Genomic DNA, 27965 nt, shown 5'->3' on the forward strand with positions numbered 1-27965 from the left:
TTCAGGGCAATAAGCACCTCAGGAAGTGAAAATCTCTTTTAAGAAGGAAATTCGAAACCTACATTCGACAGCTCTAATGATGATCTAAACACGATTTCCCATTTTCACTCCTGGCACATGTTGTAGTATCATACCTTACCACTCCTTACCTGACCTAACTCTCTTGCATCCTACTACTACTACTACTACTACTACTACTAGTACTACTAAAACTATTAAAATCTTTTCATTTCCCCCCTGAAGGGAGAGGCAGGCCTCTTAGACGGTGACGCCGTCTCTCAGGCCGGGGGATTTGTTATAGTGAAAATGCTCGGAGAATGTGAGGAGTTTGGCGGCCGTGGCCTATACAAGGAACTGTCCCGGTATTCGCCTTAGTGCAGGAGAATGGAAAACCACGGAAAACCATTCTCAGGTCAACCAACGGTTGGGGCTACCTGTGAGGTTCAGCCCTGTCCCGTCTCCCGAATGCAGAGGCGTAGAGCCACGGTAAAGCCGTGGCCAGCCGTAGCCAGCCCCCTCTGCTCGGTTGACCGGTCACAGTGAAGAGCTGTTGGACCACGGACCTGCCGTGGCCACCTACGGATCGAGACTAACTCTGCATATACCGACCCCTTGCATCCCATCGTCATCAGATATCTGTATCTTAGTGTGACGTTAAATCGCTAGGAGAAAGAAAACACAAACCGGCATTGTACTCATAACCGAAAACGAGTTTTTTACTTTATGTACTGTCACTGTAACGTCAGGAAATTATGCTGTAAATTGTAAGGGAATTTTAAAACAAAGAATAACATGTGCAATGGAGAAAATTGCATTTTTAATACTAACAATCGTTTTCTAGACACTCACGCACTGAAGTCCTTGATCTTCTCTATAAATATATGAGAAAGCCACTTATTCGCATTGGAAATAAATCTGAACAATGGGAAGCCTAAACGTTCAACGCACGCTATCTTGTTCCCGATGAACGAGCGGATCACACGGGAACGTACATTTCTCGACATAGCAGGAATGAGTAATCATTTCATTTCGTGTCTGTCTTGAATAAAGAAGTAATCTTCAATAGAAAGGATTTAATTTTACTAAGAGGAGAATAATGGATTTAATTAAATGTAAGTGGTGGGGCGGATTGGCCGCTCCTTTTTGTATGCGGCCTTTGGCGTCAAGTAATAATTGCATTAATTACACGAGATTTTTCAGACGAAGAAAATGTTTACTTATGCATGAGGTTCCCTTTCTGAATCCTAAGTTCTTTAGGGTGAGAACTAATTAACATATCCTTTGTGATAGCTACCAACTTCTTTTCTAACCTGGAAAACGTTTAATTTTGTTGCACGTTTCACATATTCAGTGTAGCTGTCGTTTACCTTACCTATCGTGCGAATTGGCTGTATGGTTCGTGCATTCAGGAGACAGTTGATTCGAATTGAACTGTCGGCCACCCTAAAAATGATTTCCCGTTGCTTTCAATGTTCGCACCGTGAAAACTCTGGTACCGTAGTTGATGGCACTGTCAGTTCCTTGCCAGTCCCATTACATTTCGCCATAAACCTGTCTGAGTCTAGTCCGCCTCTGTGATGTAGTGGTTAGTGTGATTAGCTGCCAGCCCTGGAGGTCCGAGTTCGATTCCCGGCTCTGGCACGAAATTGAAAAGTGGTACGAGGGCTAGAACGGGGTCCATTCAGCCTCGGGAGGTCAACTGAGTAGAGATGGGTTCGATTCCCACCTCAACCATCCTGGAAGTGGTTTTTCGTGGTTTCCCACTTCTCCTCCAAGCAAATGCCGGGATGGTACCTATCTTACGGTCTCCGCCGCTCCCTTCCCTCTTCCTTTTCTATCCCTTCCAAGCTTCCCATCCCCCCCACAAGGCCCCTGTTCAGCATAGCAGGTGAGGCCGCCTGGGCGAGGTACTGGTCATCCTCCCCAGATGTATCCTCCGACCCAAAGTCTGAAGCTCCAGGAAACTGCCCTTGAGGCGGTGGAGATGGGATTCCTCGCTGAATTCGAGGGAAAAACCGACCCTGGAGGGTATACAGATAAAGAAGAAGAGAAGAAAAAGAGTCTAAATGAGATATACTGTATATATATTTGCAAGTTCAGTGGTAGGATGGATTTTTGTATTTTGTGTGATACGGTGCGGACGGATTAAAGAATAATAATAACAATAATAATAATTTGAATGTATTCGACTCAATGCCCAAGATGCTATATGGATGAGCAGAAGAACTGTGTCCACTTCAGTGGCATGGAAGAGACGTGTGAAATGTTATGGACACATACCACTAGTGTACTAATTACTATTGACCAAGAAAAATCTTCCTCATCAATTGAATCGGAAAAACCAAAGTACGCTGGATAGTAGACACACAAAAGGATCCCACGAAAGTCAACATTGACCCGCTGGCAACTACACAGACAACATACAGGCAGTTTACTCACAAGTTCCCGACGGCAAAAAATATTTTAAACTCAAAAATGCTTAAACACAAGAAAAACGATATACCCGTAGCGGTAGGATGTTATTATTAATGGTTCTACGTGCTCCTTATAGGGAGAAACAGACAATAATAATAATAATAATAATAATAATAATAATAATAATAATAATAATAATAATAATAATAATAATAATAATAATAATAGCCGGGCTTAGTGGCTCAGACGGTTGAAGATCTGGCTTTCTGACCCCAACTTGGCAGATTCTATCCTGGCTCAGTCCGGTGGTATTTGAAGGTGCTCAAATACGTCAGCTTCGTGTCGGTAGATTTACTGGCACGTAAAAGGACTCCTGCGGGACGAAGTTCCGGCACCTCGGCGTCTCCGAAAACCGTAAAAGTAGTTAGTGGGACGTAAAGCAAATAATAATAATAATAATAATAATAATAATAATAATAATAATAATAATAATAATAATAATAATAATAATAAAACGATTAACATCCCTTAAAATGTTAGAGGTCTTAAGAAACGATGGGATGCCAGAATGTGTCCAACAGGAATTCATTGATTTGTTGTAAATCAAACATACACTGTTATCACAAGTCCACTTCCATAGAGTAACGGTTGGCACTATTACCTGCCATCAACAGAAGGCCGAATTCTATTCCCAGTACTACCAGCAATTTAAGAATATCAGGAGGGCTGATATGTGGTTGAATTGGTACATGCAGCTCACCTACATTGAAGGTGTGCCTGGAAAGGGCTACACTTCGGGACGAGGACATGAGTTTACGTTTAGTCTGGCTTCGTGGTTAAATGGTTGTCCTGCTGGCCTTTGGTCCAAGTGGTCCCGGGTGCGATTCTGATGTTTAATTTTGATGTTTCGGTCCTGGAATACATCAAAAGTAGGGCGCGCAGGTTGCCTATCAGGCCTCAACTTGAAAGACCTGCATCAGGCCTCTCCGCAAGCCCCGTGCCAATATTATTATTATTATGTCACATTTGAATATCTCCAAATGCCACCGACCTCAGGTAGGATCGAACTTACTTTTAGGGGACAGAAGGATAACGGCTAAGTGACTGTACCATTGCGGCCAGCTGGCTTAGCGATGTAGTCTACCGTTGATTTTCACACTGAACCAATTGCATTAGTTAATCTAATGATAAACTACAAGACAAATATTACAAAGAAGAACATTTCAATGATAACGTAAGTCTTATTCGTATCTATATAAATAAAATTGTTCGTGTCTGTTTGTCTGTCTGTTTGTCTGTTCCACCATCACGTCGAAACGGCTGGATAGATCTCAACCAAACTTCATATTTAGGGTATACTCATCCCGGGGAAGGTTTTGATATGCATATCATTTTAAAATCCTTGAATAAACGGGGGGTTTATAGGAAAACCAGAATGGTTTTTCCACCATCACGTCGAAACGGCTGGATAGATCTCAACCAAACTTCATATTTAGAGTATACTCATCCCGGGGAAGTTTTCCATATGCATATCATTTTAAAATATTTGAATAGACGGGGGGTTTATAGGAAAACCAGAATGGTTTTTCCACCATCACGTCGAAACGGCTGGATAGATCTCAGCCAAACTTCATATTTAGAGTATACTCATCCCGGGGAAGGGTCCGATATGCATATAATTTTAAAATCTTAGAACAGACGGGGTGTTTATATGAAAACCACAGTGGTTTTCCTCCATTTTCTCTTATACTATTGATTTTCTGTAAACTTCGTTTACCGTACGTGAAACGTCTCTTCATTATAAACAACTTTCGTTGTGTTCATAATTTACCTTACTCTTCACATGACGGAGAAATTTACAATTTTCTGCTGACATCATGCTCTGCATTTAGTGACCGACAGACCGACAACGAACCTACAGGTTACCATGGCAACGTCTCTGACTGCATGCCAGTAGGGAAGTAACGTATTGCCATTTTCCTCATCATGCTTTTAAATTCGTGGTTGTTCCTTGGGTAGATGGCAAGAGAGGCGTCATTCGGCTCATCTGCGGGATATTGGCGGAATATCGTGTGAGGTTATAACTGCCCTCGAATAGATTAAGTAATAACACCATTAGTCATCTTCTTATTTGTTTACCTAAGAATCACTGGACCTAAATTTCTCCTCTGTTACCGCTTTATTATATCCATAACTCACACTAGCATAATTTATTGAGGGGCATTTGATATTCCAATACATTTACTTGGCATTTACATATTTGTCGTTATTCGGCTGTCCTCAGTTATAATCCATTTTCTATTAGTTTCAACATTCTTAACTGTATTATTTTCTTCCTTAATTACGCCGTATATACGTGAGTGCTAGAAACTACTGGATGCATTTCTACCAAGATTCGTATTTAGAATACACCTGTCCTTGATAGGTTTTAGGGCAAATATTGTTTCTAAATCCCTGAACTGACTGGGGGTTTATACGAAACCGAAACAGTGATTTTGCACTTCCAAAAAATATACACAACCAAACTTTATGGAAGTCTACCTACCTTGGTAGAAATTAATTTCTAAACCTTTTTTCTCATGTGCATCATTTCGATACGAGGATTAATAAGGGAGATATCATTAACGGACCGTTTTTCTGTACAAGTCCCATCGGACTTGACTCACGAGCGGGTGCGTGTAGAGCGTATTCCTTACAACTTGAAAACTACTGAAGACATTCGAACCAAAATTTATATTTAGCATCCACCTGTCCAAAGGTAGGTTTTAAACGTAAATAACATTTCATGTTCCGGAATGGACTGGCGGTTTATAGGGAACCGAAATGGTGATTTTACTCTTCCACAATATATACAGAACAAGACCAACCTGACTGGAAATCGACCAAACCTGAAGGAATTCCACCTCTAAACCTTATTTTTATGTGGATGTTTTCGTCAGGAGGATTAATAAGGGAGATATCATGAATGGTCACTTTTTCAGGTTAAGTCCAGCGGACATAGCCCAAAAGGTGTTTTACATGGAGCAGATTCCTTATCTATATAAATCAAATCGTAACGACTGTGTGCCTCTACACTGACTATTTTGGCGAAATTTTCGTACAGCTTTCCGTTTAAGGGGTAATAATAACCATCTCCATAATTTTTGGTTTAGTTTCCTGAAAGTCCTAATTTTTACCCGCCTCGCCCAAAATCCACATTGTGGCATAATCTGCCAGAAGAATAAGAAGATAATTGAAATTTGACAAAATTATACGTTGTAGCCTGTAACGAATGGAAAAATCCTATATCATTAAATTTTTCATTTTTTATCCCCGAAGAATATCGAAATATGCAGGCAATTTTAATGATGGTGCAGACCTTCGGAAATTCCTATCACATAACGGATTGCACAATCTCCGTTCAATTTGGAATGATCTACAACCTTGGTCTTATGACTTTTTGCCGTATCTGTATCCCTTTTACGTCTGATTTTTCTCTATTAATGGATGTTAAGTCAATTTGGAATTTTCACATGCATAATTCATACCTTCGATTACTTATATGAAATACAGAATCATCAAACTCTTCACGAAAATTGGCCCACCCAGTAGCCATGTATGAGCCAAATGCTATGTATGTAGCTGTCACATAATTATCCGAAAAGTAATGTAATGTGAGATTATCTTACAAGAACGTTACCCTGTTCTACGTTTCTAACTCAATCTGACCCAAGAATAGATGACATATCATAGGACCAGCCATTTAGGCCACTAAATCCGGCGTGTCTTATGGTATAATCCTTTGTCGATATGACGTACGTTTAGTAGCAGTTAATCTGTAAATGAAGGTCTTCAATATTGTAAACACGCATATACTTTCGTATGTTGATCTATATATATTCACTGATGTCGATTTGTAGCGATCGAGAAAGGGTTTGTCTGCTATTGTAATCAGTACTCCCCACACCGACTTTGACTGGCAGTAGGAAAGGATTCCTTCTCCAACTCCTGTGTAACTGTCATTAGTAAGGAAGGCCTACAATTGTAATGAATAGTTCCCTTCTCGATTTGACTTGCAGAAGGTAAGTGAGCATGCAGTTTTGTTTAAAACTCCCCTACCCGATTGTGTTTGGCAGTAGGCAAGGGTGCCCGCCATTATAAAGAAATGTCCTCATCTAAAATGTGACTGGCATTAGGCATAGTGGCCTGCTATTTTGATGGAAACTCACCAACTTGGTGTGACTGGCAGTACGCTCGCTGGCAGTAGGAAAAGTGGCCTGTCATTATAATGATAACTGCACAACTCAATTTCGAGTGATAGTAGGGTAATTGCCTACCATTATAATAGAAACTCCTCAACTGTAATCTGTCTGGAGCAATTTCAACCAAACTTGGTACACGTACTACTTACTATTGGGAGACGATCACTGTGGGGGGTAAGCCATCCCTAGCGCCCTTAAGGTAGGGGATCAGGGGGGTAGTTATAATAATAATAATCGAGAATAGTGTCGAATTCATAGTTTTCGGGGTCGCTCAGTTGAAAAGTAATACTCTAAAATTTTTTAAAGTCCACGTCCAGCCCCATTTTAGGTGGGGAGCAAAGGGGGGGGGGGTGAGATATAGAAATAATTAAAAAGCAGTTTCGAATCCATAGATTTCAGGGTCTCTGAGATGAATATCTACAATAAATCACAGAAACATAACATGTTACAGGCATGAATATTGATATTTGAAATCCCCTTTAAAAATGAAAACAGAAATATTCGTTTTCAGAAAATCCACTTAAGCGGGGGTGAAAAAAGTGAGGAAGGTGTTGAATTATTTATATGATGATACATTTACTCAAAAATGAAAATGTTACAGACTTTAAAATTGGTACTTGCAATTTCCTTTAAAAATGAACACACTCTTTTTGGAAAATCCACTTAAGGGGGTGAACATACATACATACATACATACTGCACCCGCCCCTACCCTTTAAGGCACCGGCATGGAATCTACAGGGTCGCACATGGGTCAAAAGTATATTAAAATAGGCGCTTATCTAACATTATCTTAAAGGCGTACAGGGTAGAATGACGGTCATACTTAACTACAATGAGAACACATTCGAATTAAAAATTTAACTCACAAACCGGTTTATTCAACCTTAATGATGATGGGAAATGGCGCATTAAGACACACTAATGAAATACATTACTACACATACTTGTTGTGAATTCTTATATGGACATCTGTCCATTATGCTTGATAGAAACGAGTACGTTTATCGCGAAGCGATGTATCGTGACATGTAGCGAATGGAAATTTTATCATAACACTGAGGCTATATTATCACTAACACATAAAACTAACATGCACCGACAACGTGTCTGAGCAATCCCTACTCTAATGAAGACCTAGATTTCCCAATGAAAAGACGTAAAAGAAAAATACACACTTATGAAACAACACCTGGGTCCGAACCGAGCCTCGCTATTATAGACATCGCCAGGCTGATGGACAGAACCACCACTGACCTTATTTACAACCACACATGACATAAAGAACACATAAATCATACATGATATGCAACAGATATGTAAGGCACTTTGATCTTCCTTCAGACGCCGTAAACCTCCAATGTCTACGTTGAGCATTGAACTGACAACCTCTTGCGATGAAGACGGGGTCCTGTAATCCCTATCTATATTATACTCGAACAATTAACAATCATTCACGAGCAATCATTAGCATTATCGGCCGGGCCATTTGTTAATAAATACACTACTCTGGCGTGTTGAATGAATCGCATATTATTCCGTCAAACAGGCCTCTTTCTCTCTACTTTAAAAAGCCCTTGCTTTCCACACAGCTGGGACATACACAAAAAAAACACGACCGGTGGCAGGGGCAGACGAAATGCTCCCCATTCCACATGCGGTCGACAGCCCACCATTAACAGGCGTAACATTCCCTTTCATAAGGACACAAGACCACTCCACTAAGAAGCACGTCTACAATAAACCGAGGTCTCAAACACTCGCGCAAATCACTTCGAATTCAACACATATTCTCCCAACAGTATCACATCACTTTCACAACGCGGCTCCGGTATTACAATGCTAATATTTGCCCGATTATTATTATTATTATTATTATTATTATTATTATTATTATTATTATTATCATTGCCATTCTACATGACTTACCCGCTGCATTAATCATACATGGTCATCGTGCGGAATCTATTCAGCAATTACAACACAATTACCTGCTCGCACGACAATTAACATCTGATTACTGACTGCTAATTAATCAATGGTCATCACTTGGTTACTTTATCTTCACACGGCAATACATTTATTAATTAATTAATATTCACACGGACTGATATTTGACACACGCATTATGATCACTTCCTGGTAAATTTAATCACATTATCAATTTAAACCATAACGCTTCCTATCTAAGTATTTCAAAAGGAGGGGTTTTTGGCTGTCAGTTCGGCAGCTGAGCCTCGTAGTTACGTGCCTTACACACTATAGTACTTACCGTTTTTACTTGCCATGAACTTATCAAAATAATAATTACTCTAATTAATAACTACTCTCCCTGCACTCCACTAAACTCATTACTCCTGGTCTTCGGACGCAAATAATCAAACAAAATCTCCCAAGAAAGAAATAATTGAATAAATCTCTACCACATGCAAAACTAAAGTATTATATTCCCTAAATTATTTACAATCAATTACTCAGATCTGTCGTCGGTTTCCTAAACTAAGAATTTATAACTACGCGCCCATTTCGGCGCTCTATTTCAACTAGACTACATCTTTAATCTTTTATAGCGTCAGCCCACAATAGATATTCCCATCCCCATTAGGCATGCCAGATATTAAAAATTTGTACTCATCTCTATCACATGATGACACCTTCGTCAGCCCGCGAAGTCCATCCTGGACTTACTCCTGGTCCATGGGCACCGCGGTGATTACTTGCATTTCCATACCACCTTGAAGTTGAGGGTCCATGGTTCGTTCCTGGTGGAGCCGCTGGCAGTTAATCCTGTACACACACAACGCCACTGTTTAATTCCACACTCTGTTTAACAGCGTTCACTGTGAACGTCCGGTCACGATCTCGTATGCGACGACGTAGTCCGCGGTTCAGTACCGAATCCCGTCTATCTCTCGGCCACTATTCAGTCCGCCGCTACGTAATACTATCGGGCTATAGTAATGATAATAATATTACTTTACACATCACAGCTTTATAAAAAGTTAACACTGGCGTCACAGAGACCAAAACTATACACCGTTTATGCGAATTCTATTATTTCACTTAAAATGGGAGTTAACTTCACTTGAACAAAGAACTAACGAGGGCTTAACCGAGCATAGCTTCGCCGTCGATGAGCCGCGAGTCCCGAATGACGCTCGTCCCTTACTGCAGTAGTTTTTACAAGGGAGCGATACCCCTTCCACTAATTTGCGTATTGCCTATTCACGGCACACTCGAGGTATAATAGTACGGCTAATCGGTGACCAATATTTAGTTGATGCGATTGAGACATAAGCGTTCACTTATCCTTCGATGGATCTCCTTCAATTAATTAAAATCTGTCCGGCTTCCCCCACCCTGCGTGGTGAACTCCCTTCTTCGAGGACGTGTCATGAGAATAACCAGATGGCCCAGTACTTTTCCACGCAGAAACAACACAGTATTCTTTATTCTTCTGACAGTTATCAAGAAAAGGGACATTAAACACTCTAAATAAATGTCCCGGTGACATTTATCCCTTTTAAATCGGGAGACGACTCCATAATTTGAGTTTCATTAATTTTCTAGATCGTAGGTAATTAAGTTGGCTAGTCCGAATCCAAGATAGCTCCTATATTTCTTTTCGAAAAAGTTGTTTTCCCCTCATTCACTGAGTCTTGAGGAGGGATGTCTTCTCTCGAGTAATGTCACGGGGAATCCCCATTCATAACCCCTCCCGGGTCTAAGGTGGCTTCGCTTCCTCTGCGGGCCTCCGCTACACAAAGGACAATACTGCGCAATAAGCCGCAGACAAAGAAATCTCGTAGAATAATTTTTAAAAGACACAATTTATCTATCTCAATGGTATGAATATTAATTAGTTTCGGTATTACCTCTATTAATGATATGAATATTAATCAGTTTCAGCATTGTTTCCCTTAAATAGCATTGCGTGCGTAATTACGAAGATCAATATCAACCAAAGGTCCTTGGATCATGCCCCTGTCGGGTTCAATACATACATACATACATACATTATCATTATAGAATGTTATGCCTTTCAGCGTTCAGTTTGCAAGCCTCTGAGAATTTCATAGGTCCGAGGCTTGCTTTAAGTGTTCTGAGCTCGGTAAATTCATGAAGCAGGATGCTGCCCTACTTGCACATAGTCCAAGTGAAGATCTCTCCTCTAACGGGTTATGGACCACCGGTGAATTGTATAGTCCTAGCCGCCTGAGCACAAGGAGGGCCAGGACTCAGAATATGTCTGAGATGCCCACTCCCATTCCATAGCAACTGGTATCCCGACTCCCAGGACCACTTACTAGGCCACTCAGCCGTTGCCCATGGTTCACGAACTCATAAAAAAAGCGGGTGAATTTTAAATATGAGTATCTTCTTCTTCTATCGCTTTACCCACCCCTGTGGGTTTGCGTGTGCGAAGTGTGTCGCATATGTGTATTTGACCCTGTTTTATGGCTCGATGCCCTTCATGACGGCAACCGTATGCGTAGAGATGTAATCTATACTTCTATACTAATATATAAAGAGGAAAAAATTGTATATTTGTTTGTAACGGATAGACTCAAAAACTACTGAACTGATTTTAAAAATTACTTCACCTATAGAAAACTACATTGCCAGTGAGTAACATGGGCTGTATTTTATTTTCAAAACAATTCGAGGGGTGCGACGGGGGTGATATAAAATATTAAAATAATAGGCCAATATAGGCGAAATCGAATTTGCCGTGCAAGGACGAGACAAAGCTCATTTTAAGCCCCTTGACGCTAAGAACAAAACTCGGTAAACCCTTCGGGCCCGAAAACCATGTTTTAAGGCCCTAAAACCAACCGTAATGGAGATATTGGAACCACACTACCCCAGCTCTAGGAATCGGATAAAGAAACGAACGGCCGGAACCATGGTAACGTCAGCTCCAGGAATCTACAGCAGCTAGATTATCCATGTACGTTTGGGCATAGCTGCCAGCCACACATATGACTTACTATCTGGAAAAAATAAACTGCTGTGTAAGACGCTCATAGCACTCCTTTGGGCGGGGATGGAAAGGGAGTGAAGTATAAAAATAACAGCCCCGGAGATCTCCGTAGTACAGCGACCAGCGGCTGCCGACGGGCCTCCGTTTTTACGTACTGCCTTAAGTTTCAGCATTTTACGGAGTCTGTTACCTATAGTATAAACTATTTTCTATCAAATCATGGAGTACTAGGATCACTGATGTTATTAGTGCCACATCAATGCCGATATTTTTGTCCACTTTTACGATCATCATAACCATGAAAACAATCTATATACTGTACCCAATTGTCAACATTTATTCTCGGATTCATTATATGATGTGCAACATGAGTGGCAAGCCCAGAGAGTTACAATTATCGATAATTATAGTCGTTTCTTTTATACATCGCGTATTTCCTTGATCATTTGTATTAGTTACGAAATGTCGGATCAAACAAATACATTCTATAATATTTATATTTGTGGTACTATCTAGCGGAAGTATACTTACACTAAACATGCAGCTTTGTGAAGGGAGCAGGTATATCTAGGTGGGATTGAAGGAAAAACATGGCAGCAGGAGGCCTCCACGAAGAAAAGGATAAGAAGATACACTATAATTCCAAACATGACAAATAATGTCTACGTACTTAATAAATACACCAGTGATATAAATATCTAATGAAGTCAGTCACACCGATAGCATGAGTAACTAAAGCCAGTTTCTGATAACCCGTACGAAGAACGGGTACTTCTGCTAGTATGAAATATGAGACCTGTTAAAATATACTTATTATGTAAAAGTATTGGTTATCACTGACAGCGAAGTATTTCCTTTCTGTACAGCTATCGAAATGAACAATAAACCGCGAATATTGAGGCCGAATGAAAATATAAGAGTATTGTAAGTCCGCTTTGAAGGCAGAGACACGAACATGATTAAAACGGTAAGACCCTTTTCAAATTAACAATGACTTTCATTTAAAGTTAGCAGACAAGGGTCGAGTGATACTGATGTTTGAGAAGCCTGCATTTGCTGAAGTGATCACCTTATGTTAAAATTCCTTAAGCTATAATTTTTGAAGTTTCCAGGTTGGAATTGAGATCAACTCCAGGGTATAGTTTCGACATTTATTGCAATAGCGTTTTACTGTATATATTGCGAGATCCGCTTTAACCCTGAAGTTAATAATATTCTTGTTACTGGACCTAAAATAGCAGCGTATTAACAAACTTTGCCCCAGCAACTACACCAAGATAACACTCAAAGGTGTTCCAAGCCCATAATACAAAGCAGCAGGAACAACATCAAGAGCAACAACAAAAAGTATCCTTAAACCATGACAAACTTTACAAGTAGAAGATAATGTAGTAATAAGCATAGTACATGACTGTGTTGTCGACCTCAGTGTCACAATCTGAGTCGTGACTTATTGACTTTAAGGTAACGAGTTGGATTCCGACTGCAATCGAAGACGTTTAAGAGTTCATATTCAATAATCCCATATTTTTGGCTTCTGATACACTAACGAGCTATCTAGGGAGATAATTTAGATATCCTGACGCCAGTTAGAATCTATGGAATTTAAACTAGATGTCAACAGAATAAACAAATCCCATAGTGCATGGATATCGATGCCCCGAGTTTGATTCCCACCAGTTCAGAAATGTTAATTCTGGACTGAGAGCTGGAACGGTGTTTACTCTGAGGAGCCTGTTGGTACGAGAGGCAGAGGAGCAACATAGCTGAGGATGTCGTCACCCAGATCACGTGACTCTCCAGTATATGCAGGATATTTGTCTGGGTAGCGATCGTCATGATGGGCTCAGGCCCTAATTGGCTGTTGTCACGGAATTTGTTTGCTAACAGAATAACATTATTATCAGTACCATTGAGTGTTTGCGAGACATGGAGTGTGTTTAGTGCCATCCTATCTCGAAGTATTTCCTTATCAGGTAAGTATCGTTTAAAGACCAGGAACATTTCCGTACCAGCTCTAATGCCAAATGAAATACTGTTACGAGAAGAGCACCATCTGGTTTATCAATCCATTTAATTCAGGATGTCCCAATTAGTACACACACACACACACACACACACATATATATATATCGTGTATTAGTTTATATATATGTATATATACACACAATTACATTAAATCATGAAGGACAACACTTCACTAATTGCTGTCTATTTACAAAGTTTCTGTCCTGCTGACAGTTGGTAATTTGGCTCGTAGTCGGAGTTAATCCAGACTGACAGCTCACCTTTCACCTTCGCTTCACAATCTCAGATACTTCACTCAGCAGTTGCTCATGAACGGACTCATGAGCCTGGTAACTCACACAGTCAAGACAGTCAATTCACGTGGCCGCTCCACACAACACATCAACACGCACAAATAAACAGCGGTCTAATAATAGCAACAGTGCTAACCAGATCTACAATACTCCTCAAACAACGCCAATTAATACTGCTCCAATTCTACCCACACCAACTGTTCCACACACAGACTCCTCGCCGGTACACACACAGTGTTTCACTGAGTACACCAACAACACTCCAACACTGACTTCGGCGGGGCCCCCAGTAAACAAATGCCGTCCAGCTCCAACTATTGAGTAACTAACTGATTGACTGACTGACTGACTGACTGAATGTTTGCGGCTACACTCCTTTTTATATCCTAACTAGCAAATGTACCCGTGCTTCACTACGGTATTCTACAATGTACACGGATATCGAAGTAAATTGCTGTACATGAAGTTAATCAAAAAAATTTAATTGCATGTCTCTTGGCGTTATCCGAGAAAAAGCATAGGGAGGTCCGCAGACGTTGTTTCCAATGTAACGTGCGAGTTGCAGAGTTGTGATGATAACGACAGGTCCACTTGTCTGCCGCAATTCACTATGCGTAACGTCAGTCACATTTTCATGGGTAAATTTGTTTATAATCGGGGGCACCTATATCTAATGATAAATAGAATCAGGTAAAAGAGTTTAAAAAAATGCACGATCCCTTGCCTTTTGCTAGTCAAATCAAGAAGGGAATTATACATTACAATGGTACACACGCGTTGGAGAAGGACCCCATTCCTATTGCTAGTTAAAGTCGATGTGGGGAGCACTGATTACAACAGCAGACGCCCTCCTGCTGAGAGTCACTATTGATTTGTAAAGTATTAATTACTCCCACCCCCTTCTAGATCGCTACAAATCGACTTAAATTAATAAATGTAGATCGATATACGGAATTATATGCATGTTCACCTTCATTTACAGAATAACTGCTGATAAACGCTGCATTCATATTGAAAAACGGATTGTATGAAAAGACGACTCTGGCCTCATTTAGCGATCTAAATGGCTGGCCGTATGATATTTCTTGTATCTCATCTATTTAAAGGCAAGATTAGAAACGTTGAATAGGGTGAAATTTGTGTAAGGTTTTCACACACTGAATTACTTTTCAGATACTTATGCGACAGCTTCAAACATGGAATTTGGCTGGGTGGGTCAATATTCGTGTAGAATTTTATGATCCCATCTTTCCTATAAGTGACTCAAACCATCAATTACACGTGTACAAGTGCAAAATTTAGGCAAATCCAGAAATAGAGCCAAATTACCATAAGGGCTAGAGATACGACAAAATGTCATAGGACCAATGTTATAGATCACTCCAAATTGAACCGAGATCGTGCCATCCGTTTTGTGATACGACTTACCGTTTAGCCACCAAATACCTCGAAAAGAAGGTCTGCACCGTCATTAAAATTGCCTCCATATTTCGATATTTTCCGGGAGTAAAAAATAAAATGTTTAAACATCTCGTAAATTTTCCGTCGGTTACAGGCTAAAAGCTATAATTTTGCCAAGTTTCAATTTTCTAACTCGTCTGGAAGATTGTGTTGCCATCTTGATAGGGGGAGGGGGTTAAAAATTATGATTTTCAGGAAACTTTTAAGCCCATGAAACCTATAGGTTATCGTTCTGGATAAATATCACCGACTGTGTTGTTATCCAGATTTGAAACTCCCAACGTGTCCCTCTCAGATAATTTTGAGAATTTTAGATTTTTCTAGGGATTCTGAAGTCATCAGGTTGTCTGGTATCAAGTTTTAAGTTTCTAGGATGCCTAGAATGGTCTCGTTAATTCACGCCTGTTTTCATTTTTATGCCTTTATTTATATACATAGTACAGTATACATAGATCGCGCCAAACTGACTTCTATTTATTAATATGGATTACATATTTCACCCGCTTCCTTAGTGGTTCTAGGGGCGTCTTACTCCCACAGTATGTTTTTCAGATAGTAAGTCATACTTGAAAGTCATACTGGAACATACACACGTCTATTACCTTGGGCATTTTTGACAATTTACTTTTTCACCCTTTCTCACCCTCTATGCCAAAGGGGACTGAAGTTGGACTTTAAAAATCCGGAATGTTACCATTCATCTCAGCGACCCGGAAAGCTATGGATTTGGCAGTATATTCGATTATTATTATATCTCACTCCCCCTCCCCCCTATAGGGGGTTAAACTTTGAGTTTTAATAAATCGGCAGTGTTACTATTCATCTCAGAGACCCCGAAAACTCTTGCTTCGACACTATTTTCGATTATTTTAAAATCTGAATCCCACTCACCCCCACCAGAAAAGGGGATGAACTTGGACTTGTAAAATATCCGGGGTCTCGCCATTCATCTCAGCGACCCCGAAAACTATGGATTCAATATTATTTTCGTTTATTTTTATATATCACTCTCCAATTGCCACCCACCACGAAGGGGGCTAAAATTTAAAAAAATCCGGAGTGCCATTATTCATCTCAGCGACCCCGAAAAGTATGGATTCGACACTACTTTCGATGATTTTTATATCTCAGCCCTCGCCCCCCCCGCGCCCCATCCCCTCGTCACCCCCTCACCCCCCCGCCGCTAAGGGATCCTGTGGTGTCCTACCCCCACGGGGTTTGTCTCCTGATACTAAAATTTCGAAGTGTACAATTCACTTCGGCGACCCCAAAAACTACATATTCGACAGTTTTTTTGATCAATTTTATATATCACTCCCCCCTCGCCCCCGATACCAAAGGGGGATGAACTTGGACTTAAAAATTAACCGGAGTCTCACTATTCTAATCAGCAACCCCGACAACTATGGATTCGACACTATTTTCGATTATTTTTATATATCATTTTCCCATCTCCTCCACCACGATGGCGGCTAAAATTGGACTTTAAAAAATTCCGGAGTGTAACTATTCATCTCAGCGACCCCAAAAAGTATGGATTCGACCCTACATTCGATGATTTGTATATCTCAGCTCCTCGCCCTTCGCCCCTAGGCTAATGTTTCCTGGGGTGTATTACCTTTCCGTGGTTTGTCTCGTGATACTAAAATTCCGGAGTGTCACTATTCATCTCAGCGACCCCGAAGACTACATATTCGACAGTATTTTCTATTATTTCTATATATCTCTCCCCCATCCCCCCCCAACGAAGAGGGCTGAACTTAGACATTAAAAAAATCCGGAGTGTTGCTATTCATTTCAGCGAGCCCGAAAAGTATTGATTCGACACTACTTTCGATGATATTTATATCTCACCCCCTCGCCTCGCCGCCCCTAAGCGTTCCTGGGGTGTCCTACCCCCACGTGGTTTGTCTCCTGATACTAAAAATCCGAAGTGTACAATTCACCTCAGCGACCCCGAAAACTATGTATTCGACAGTATTTTCGATTAATTTTATATATCACTCAACCCTAGCCCCCCACCTCAAAGGGGGATGAACTTAGACTTATAAAATATCCGGAGTCTCACTATTCATCTCAGCGACCACAACAACTGTGGATTCGACACTCTTTTCGATTATTTTTATATATCACTCTCCCATTGCCCCTTACCACGAAGGGGGCTGAACTTGGAATTTAAAAAAATCCGGTGTACGACTATTCATCTCAGCGACCACGAAAAGTATGGATTCAACACTACTTTTGATGATTTTTTTATCTGAGCCTCTTTGCTCCCCCTGCCCCTAAGGTTTCTTGGGGTGTATTACCCCCACGTGGTTTGTCTCCTGATACTAAACATCTGGAGTGTCACTGTTCATCTCAGCGACCCCGAAAACTGTGGATTCGACACTATTTTATATTATTTTTAATATATTACTTCCCCATCAACTCCACCCCAAAAGGGGCTGAACTTGTACATTTAAAAATTCCGGAGTGTCACTATTCGTTTCACCGAGCCCGAAAAGTATGTATTCGACACTACTTCCAGTGATTTTAATACCTCACCCCCACCTCGTCCCCCCATAAAGTTTTCTGGGCTGTCTTACTCCCACGTGGTTTGTCTCCTGATAGTAAAATTCCGGAGTGTACAATTCACCTCGACGACCCGGAAAACTATTTACTCGACACTATTTTCTTTTAATTTTATATATTACTCCCTCCTCGCCCCCACCCGAAAGGTGACTGAACTTGGACTTTAAAAAAAATCCAGAGTGTCACTATCCATCTCAGCGACCCCCCCACAGTGATCATCTCCAAATAGCAAATAATAAGTGTTCAAAATTTGATTGAAATTGCTCCAGTGGTTTAGAAGGAGATGTGTCATTTACACACATACCGGTACATCCATTTTTGTGTATAGTAAGATGATGGAGTATTAGAACATCTGGGGTTTGGCCATGTTGGCAACACTCTCGTTTCTTGTTTCCGAAAATTCACGGGAAAGCAGATGAAGAGAAAACAATACAGGGGAGAAGCTGTCACTATGACAGCTCCCGGATGACTAGCTAGTTCCCTCCAGAAAATACGGAAGGAAGCTAAATAAAGTGGGCTGGCACGTACATATATCATAATATTATGAGGGGTAATGAGAAAGTCGGGCGAGTTGGCCGTGCGGTTAGGGTCGCGAAGCTGTGAATTTTCGTTCGGGATATAGTGGGTTCGAACCCCACTGTCGGCAGCTCTGAAGATAGTTTCTCGTGTTTTCCCATTTCCACATGCTGGGGCTGTACTTTAATTAAGGCCACATCCGCCTACTTCCCACTCGTAGCCCTTTCCAATCCCATCGTCGCCGTAAGAACCATCTGTCTCAATGCAACGTAAAGCAAATTGTATAAACATTTTATTGGTAAAGAATTCGCATGAAGGTGTTAATAATTATTTTCAAAACCCTTAACCGAAATTCGGAACAATAATTAATTTTATAACCCGCTTCTCAAAGACACGAGGAAGATAGAGAAACCAAAATTTATGTTATTACGACTGAGAACGAAGCCAATATAAGCATGAAAATAAAGGGAAATTTCCACTTGAAGGACAAGGAAAGAAAGGGGTTACAATGGGCGATGAAAAGATGAATCAGGCCCACATTAAAGATCATTAGATAACAGTCGCTGCATAATGGAATACGAATTTCAAAATAATCTTTTCCGCGAGTGTGATACATGCATTTTTGCCTATGAAAGTAACCTCATTTAAGAGATTAAAATGATAAGTGTAATCAAGCCAGAATGAGAGCGTACTTTACGTTGGTCAGTGCCTTCTGCAAAGGTGTATACAGGATAAACACATATTTTCACAATGCGATGGAGTCAGACCCGTTGTTGTGGTTACGTTAGCGTATTGCTGACATTATAGTAATAGAACAATGTTCTACTGTTGATTCATTTGTTTGGAAGTGTTCGGAAAATAGTACGGAAAACACAACATATGACAATATTGTTCGGTGAATAGGCCTGTACTCTCAACATAGATGAACAATGCACGACAGTGACCTAACTGTCCTTCGAAATAGTCCCCTCCCATAACTATGCACTGCTGGGTTCGGCGATACATGGCCTGAAAACTTTGCAAGAAGGCTTCTTTTTGGATGGTGATCAAAAGGTTCGTCACGTTTCGTTGGATGTCAGGAATATCGTCAAATCTCTTTCCTTTCAAAGCGAGTTTGAGCCGTGGGAATAGGAAGATGTCTGGAAAATTGAGATCTGGCGTGTGTGGGGGATGTTCAAGTTGCACCACCCCTCTTTTGCCATGAACTATTTGACGATATTGGTTTTGTGTGGGCGAGCGTTGTCATATACAAAAGCTATGGACCTTGTTGTGTGTGCGTACTGGGGTCATACCCTGCTTAGACGTTTCATGAAACGGATCAAAATTTCAATGTACCGTGCAGCACTTAATGTCGTTCCCTCAGGTAGACATTCCTTGTGGATAATGCCTTGACTATCTTAAAAGGTAATGAGCATCTTTTTGATGCGTGACTTTTCGGCTCTGACCTTTTTCCGACGAGAGGATCCCGGAGAACGCCATTCCATGCTCTGCCGTTTCGTTTCAGGGTAGTACCTGAGACACGTTTCATCCTCAGTGACATTACAGTTCAAGAAATTTATTGTCGCATCCGCCGTTTTGACAAAATCCTGTGAAGCCTCTAAACCTGCCTGCTTCTGATCGTCAGTCAAGTGATGTGGCACAAGACGAGAACACGTTTTCCTCTTCCCTAACTTCTGGGTAACGATTTTTGGCACGGATTCACGGTTAATCTGCAGTTCATTCGCTATCATGCGCACAGTCAATCGCCGATCGTTCGTGATTAATATCCTCACCTTCTCAATGTTTTTGTCACTTCGGAGGGTTGTCAGAAACACATTCCCGGCCTCCTCGAAAACGGGTGAACCACTCGTACCCACACTTCACGGACAGTGCTTGATCTTCATAAACACGTACCAGCATCGCATACGTTTCTTTTGGTGTCTTGCCAAGCTTAAAATAAAACTGTACATTGATCTTTTTGTCATTCATGTTCCTGTTCGCAGTTCAGAACCTACGCACTAAACACGCACTGTGTCAAACACGTCTTACACGGCACACACACGATGCTCAACTGAACAACGTTGGGAACAGGTGGTCAAAACCTGCTGTTATGCAGGTGCAGCGTTGTGTGTCGCCATTGTTGACGGATAGACCGTTCTGATTTCATTCACCGAACTTTATTGCCACAGGTTGTACAGTATATGCAGACTCATTGCTGGAAAACAAATTTTCAGTGGTAGTTTCCTCGACGAAAACTTTGTCCTTCCGTACTTTCACATAAACAAAACTCTACACACATCACCAACATAATGTGCCGTTCCATTGTCCTGATTGCTAATACACGGAGTCAGAATGTTTAATATTTACCGCGAATGAAATCAAATAGTACGCATTTAATCGTCAGAAAAATACAAGTTATAGGATACAGGTGAAATTCGAATCATAGTGGCCGTGAGCGAGACAAAATGTATCTTTCAAAAATTGTTAACACCAACACTGAGAACAAGAGAGAATTGATATTTGAGAGGACAGGCGAAAGAAAACTGCAGACACAATTTCAAGAAGAGAAGAGTTATTTGGAAGTTAAACTACAAACTAATCTAAAGAAAGTCGAAGGAATAGCAATTATATACATCCACACGTATCATACAAGTATAATTTAATATTTAAGACCGAAAACGAGTTAAATAGAATAATAGAATTCATCTAGAACTGTATAGTGGAAAAGACGTTATATAAGACAACATAAAACAAGACAGAAATACAAGAAGTCCTTGCATCTGACAAAGTGTTTTCATTAATATTGTCTTTGAATCTGTTTCCTGAATGCGCAAGGAACCGACGTAATGGACCTTTAAACCAATGAAGAATGGGGTTGACGATCAGAGGAGACCAGCGGACATCACGGGCAGATGAGAGCTCTTTTCCCGCAGAAGAGATGCCAGATGTTCGAGCCCGTAACACCAAAGGAGGACCAGTGCATCTGATGGTGTAGCTGAAGCAACATCAATCCCGGAAGACAATACAGAATAAGATAAGTTGTCAGAATATTATCAAGTGAGTTTTATATTTTCTTTATAGAATGTAGATTGAAAATATTTATTTGGAAGGGAATAGGTCTTTATATCTTCATAATATAATTCAATGTCGTGTATTTCTTCGCGAGTGATCCAAAAAGTGACTATTTAAGAAGCTGATAGGTAGTCTTCAGCATGAATACAGTTTATCTTAAGGTAGGGAAGTGACCATATAACAGCATAATGTTACGTCAGCGATATTCAGTCAATCATAATAAACCTTGCCATTAATAGGAATATGTTATGAGAATAGAATGTATTAGATAATAATGTTGAGTTGTAGGATATCAAATTCGTAAAGATTGATCATTTATCGCCAGTAAAGTATCAGAAGAGGTTAAATATGGATGCATATGTATAAATAAGATACATATTGGTAGAAATGAGAGATAGATGTTGATCCGTGAAATGATATTGTGGTTTTGTGAGAAGTGAATTGAATTATGCGATACTGCGAATTAAATAAGAAATACTGACAAGTGGTGCGGTAAAAATATATAAAAGGAAATATGAGGAAGGAAGTGTGAAATGGTAGAATATTGTTATATGAAGGAAAGAATTGATGAATCATGTTAAATGTGAAAAAATGTGAGGAAGGATTTATGTATATTAATAAATAAACAGTAGTTTAGTAGCGCAGAAGCGGATCAGTAGCAGATTTGGTGGTGATAATTACGTTTCCGTAATAATAATCAATTTCTCATGGCAAATGGCAACATGATACGGTACGTACGAGCTATTGATAGGTATTGGTCATCAAAAATAATTCCAAGAACCCATGATCTTCAATCACATGGCAATTTCAATGAAAAATTCATATTATTTAAGTGGTTTAAGGTGATTGCAGCTAATATAACAACTTATTAGTGAAATATGTAGTCTGTAATGTCTTCTTAACAATATCTTAGGACTAATAAGGACTTAGAATTTTCATCCATGGTATTCCCTACAAACCTATACGAGATTGATTGAATTTTATGAGATAATAGACCAGTGTCGCAATTTAATTATGAAGCCACCGTATCTATTTAAGACAATCTCACTCATTTCCAAAGTAGATATTGAATATGTTGACGATTATGTTATAATGTAGAAGGTGTTAAATGACCTGTAGCCAATGAATGCTACACAGGAATGAAACTGATCTTATTCTGTATGCGTATAATTTATGAAGACAGTTAAAAGCAATCGTTCTTAATATCAGAAAGCTAGTTCACGAATAAGTGAGAGACAGTTTTGTTAAGAAGAATTAATTTAGTTTAACAAGTCCAATCCATGCAGACTAGTAAAATGTGATTTTAAAATGAAACGTTAAATCTAAGCTGAATTAACTACCTTTTTCAATGAATATTATGAAACTTTCTATGATAAAAAATATTAGTGAACAAATAAGTTAAAAGATAATATTTCAAGTTCCCCAATAATTTCAAGCTTCAAGCAAATCATATATTTGATTTATCCATCATATTTATTTCTTGAATAAATCATAGTATGATATAACTTATTATTATTTATAGATTTTGGTATAGCATGTAAGTTATGATTATGGCGGTGTTAAGATATAAACCGATACCGCAATTGACAAGCGATAGAGACGTCTATCAGATTTATCTTGGGTGAGTGGAAGCGTTGCGTTGAATAATCCTCTTTGAATTCACGAAAGGAAAAACATATTATTTGTTACAAACCCTCAGATGCCTACCAGCCCTAACCATGGATTTTTCTTTGACGCCAAGAGACTTGGACTCCGGAAACGGCACAGTAGTCTAGAGGATGATATCATATGTAAAGAGCAAACTACAGGAAATGAACCATTAACGGCATGACGACGGTGAAAATGTAAAGTGGTCACTGTGGAACTTCACGTAGGTCGTTAGCATGTGGCAATGTGATGCAGACGGCACATTGAAAGTCACATCACGGTGAGCTATAAGGATGAAAATGTTACAGACATGGAAAGAGAGAACGATGAGACTTTTTACAATGCAGAAAACATCAGAAATTAACGTGACTCAAGCACGGAAACATAACCACGCACACCGTAAAGCATTTAAATATGCTCACATATTCCCATTGTAATCTAGGTTGACACGTCAGTGTACTTGTACGTAGTACGCGCTTCAACGCTCCTCACACACATGATGTGAAGCTTGTCTGTATGATTGTAGGTGGCGTACGACAGTCCCTCGAACAAACTCAATGAAATGTGAAGATGTCCAGACCTTGTGGTATCCTCCGTCACCGCGCTAGTAGGAGGGTCATCTTTCTGGTACGCCCTTTTCCTTACGTGCGCGGGAGCGAGCACAATCAGCTGCAGAAGCGGATGTGTTCTCTACACGATGGCCCAAATATGTCGTAGCATATATCACTGACCGTAATTCCTTGAAAGTTAGGTGCGTAGAACGCGCACATGATCATGTGTACAGAAAATGCAATTAAAAAATCCTATATGTGAGCTTCTTTGTTTGTAAGACTACCCTCTATTTTGGTTTTTGTCACATAAAACATGAAAACACACAGACAAAAGTATTATTTTATTGAAAAACTGTTAGGGAGGAAATGCATATGATCTTCCTTGCATCAAATTAAGTTCTACTGAGCGGACTGGACGGGCATGCTCGCGCAGCTATGAAATTACATTCGGGAAATAGCGGGTTCGAGCCCTCCGTCAGCAGCCCTGAAGATGGCTTTCCGTGGTTTCCCAATTTAAAACTAGGCAAATGGTACAGCTGAATCTTAATTAAGGCTACGGCCGCTACCTCCCTAATCGTAGCTCTTTCCGAACCTTCCGTCAACGAACATTTTCGATGTGGTAGTGCGACGTTACAAGTAGCATAATAAATACAACCTAAATAAATAAATAAATAAATAAATAAATAAATAAATAAATAAATAAATAAATAAATAAATTGGATTATGTTATGCATCACTTCACCAAATAGGCCCTACCAAAAATAGATTGCGAGATATTTACACAAACGCACAATATTTTGTATTCATTCATCTTTATCTGAAATGTAAAGTATTATATACGGTACCAAAATGAAGATCAAAACCTGAATGTTCTTATTAATATATCAAAATTGGTGTTATTTTAAATATTGCTGTTATCTGAGGTAATGGCGGTACGGCTCATTGGCTGAATGGTCAGCGTTGAGGCCTTCAGTTCGATTCCTGGCCGGCTCGGGGACTTTATTCGTCTCTGATTAATTCTTCTGTCTCGGGGACTGGGTGTTTGTGCTTGTACCAACACTTTACTCTTCATAACCACACACTACACTACCAACCACTACAGAAACGCGCAAAAGGGGATTACATCCCTCCATAAAGGGTTGGCGTCAGGAAGGGCATCCGGCGGTAAAACAGAGCCAAATCCACATATGCGACACTGTTCGCACCCGCGACCCCACGGGTGTGGGAACAGCGATAGAAAAGGAAGACGAAGTAGAAGAAGAAGAAGATTTGAGGTAATGGCGCTTGGTCGTTTGATGCTTTTTTGCGGTTCCTTTATTTTTTCTTTTGTATCTCTTTAGTAACCGATACAACTGTAATTTATTAATTCAATTTAACTTTTAGAATATTCAATGCAGTATAGAAAATGGTACCTTTTAGGAAATTTTATTGCTCATTTAAGTAAAGAGTTATATACTGCCAAATACCACATCGTGTATTTGTCCTATATTGATCATATTCGTCTAGATATCTTTTTCACAAATGTCTGCTATTTTAAGGCTAAAATATAATATAAACTTTTAAACATTAGAATGACACAATAAATTGCTCATCTAAAATGTATTCCAGAAAGATACAGCATACATTTTAGGTTCAGAAGTTATAACTGTTACGATGTTTTCTGGATTTGGAGAGGTGAAAGAAGGTGCTGGGTGGAATAGGTCTCAACTTACGAAATTAAAGTTAATTTAAAACTTTAACCAAGGTTATATTTTCTTTTCAAAATCAACAGATAACAACAATAGAGTAACAGGTACCAAGTAGTACGAAAACAATTTAAGAAATTACAATAGTTACAAGATTTGGGCTTCGAGGCCCAAGATTAATTTTTGAGCTCTCAGCTCACCACCACAATAGGTAAGGGGCAGAAAACCCCTAAGTACAAGGAGCACTTGCTCCTAATTACAACGTTAAGAAAAAAAAAGAGCAGAGCCGCTCTCAATTTGACAAGCCAATCAAAGGCTACAACAAACTTCATTTCTATCTGCCATTAAGGCACACCAAGAAACAGGGGTATTTGATACCCAACCTACAGGGCCTTTACATGAGGAAAATAAAACATCAGGTTAAGTTACTGGCCCATAATACAAAATAGAATGGAGGCGAAGCTTGCACACCTAATACACTTTTGAAACCTACTTGGCACTAGGCCGCTTACGCAAGGGCTAATGCCATACTAAGGAGGTGACACGATAAGAAAACTTTATTACATTACGAAGAGAAGAAAAACGGTTATGAAAACGTAGTCACCTCAAAACAATATGAGTGGGAGCTCGAGAGGGTTAGGCACTCTCTATCCCAATTTATAGTTAAAGAGACGAAATTTTACCAAGTGTCTATTACATTTTAAAGATAGGTTACATGAGAAAAGTTTCGAACCTGCCCCGAGGGTTAAATTGCTGAGCTAGCAAGAAATAAAGTTATTAAACGGCCATTACCTTGTGGATGAACTGCTGCCCGAAGAAAGAGGCGCTTCCCGCCCCCTGCTACATAATCACACACTAAGCAAGATGTCTATGAAGTGGCACCGAGACAAGAAAATCAGAGTTTAAATATCCTCGTGGAACATTCGAGACCTTTCAAGAATGAGTACCCACACCCCCTCAACTTAACTGGATAGCTTAAAGCAACATATCCATATCGGAGAAGACATGCGTTATTGGTCAAAAATTAATTAGAGAAATTCGGGATTGGCTAAATTCAAAACAAGGGGGTAGAAATGATTAATGTTGCCAACCCACAAACCGCAGAACAAAATTTATTAAAGACAAAACTTATAAATACAAAATTTCTAATAAAAAAAAAAACCAGTTCCTTCACTTCGCACTAGGGTGCACAATTATAGTTCTTAAGTAGTGCCATCTAGAAGAGAATGTCCAGACTTCTTGCTACAGAGCAAACAAATACAAATCGAAATAGACATAGTTCAGAACACTTCAAAATTTACAATAGAGACATCTTCCGAGAAACCTTTGATGTAATACAGATTTTAAAGTTCAGAGTTTCTCCTGTAGAGAGGTTTCAACTGGCGCAATATTTGAATTCGCGGCGTGGAGGTGTACCGCCCGGTACAGACCTCCACTCCCCCAAAAGTCCTTCCAAGGGGTGACACAGGAGAAAACAAAAATTTGTTTAAGAAAAGTCCAAGTTTTTGGCAGATTGGATGAAGAAAAATTTAGCAGAAAAAATACCAATTTTTTGTAGTCAGAGATCTCTTAATAGGTTTGATATTGGTGAGTGCGGCTATATTAAGTCCAGTTTTTAAACTTTTGTAGTAGATTTTGATGAAAAGGTCTCTATGGTTGTAGAAATTGAATTCCAAAGGAAAACTTTAATTCTTGGAAGAAGAGGATTTTTTTTCCTAAGTCCACCAGATGTTGATGTTGAATCCAGGAACGTAGTAATTGAGGATATGGCATGTCCATGTAGCTGCATAAGTACATTAGTTGTTGATTAAGTTTGACGGCCAGACCAGTCACCGCTGCTTGTGTTCAGAGGAGGCCGCTCGGACCCCTCATGTACCCTGAGATACACTTCTTCCGCTGCTATGAGAGGGGTAGTGGTGGTGAAGCACGCCGCACACACGGCGATTGTTTACAGACCGCGGGCAGTTAGCAGATGGTGCGTCGCACATCAGCCTTGGCCGGAAGGAGGGCTCCGACTCGCCGTACACTGGTTGACCTCACTGGAGTAGAGCGGGCCCGTACTCCACCACAGTGGCGGTACGACGCCGCACGGCTGCGGGGGCACTGAAACATTAAGATCTCGGCGGCAGAATTTTGTTGGACCATAATGATTTTAGGGTACAGTCTTTGTGGTGAGGCTGAGGGGCCAGCGGCGTGGAAGTTTATATTTCATTTTAATTAGCCACTGGTGTGTTTGAGCAGGAGACGGGAGCTTGGTAATGGCCTAGGTGGACAGGGCAGGGGTTTAACTGACAGGGGAGGTTGTACAATGAATATTTAAAAACAAAGAACATAATTCAAAGGGCAGAAGGCCTCAAAAATGAAACCAAAAATATAACCTTCAGATTTCTTTCAAAATTATACGGAGCAAGTTAGCACTGAAATTACACAGGTTTCACCTGCGACAGGTGAACCCTGAATATCCTCTCGGTGGCTGGATTGCTTAGTAATAAGTAACGGGTGTGAGGAAATCGAGAATAATA

The sequence above is a fragment of the Anabrus simplex genome, chromosome 1, assembly GCF_040414725.1.
Source record: "Anabrus simplex isolate iqAnaSimp1 chromosome 1, ASM4041472v1, whole genome shotgun sequence".
In the NCBI taxonomy this organism is placed as follows: domain Eukaryota; kingdom Metazoa; phylum Arthropoda; class Insecta; order Orthoptera; family Tettigoniidae; genus Anabrus; species Anabrus simplex.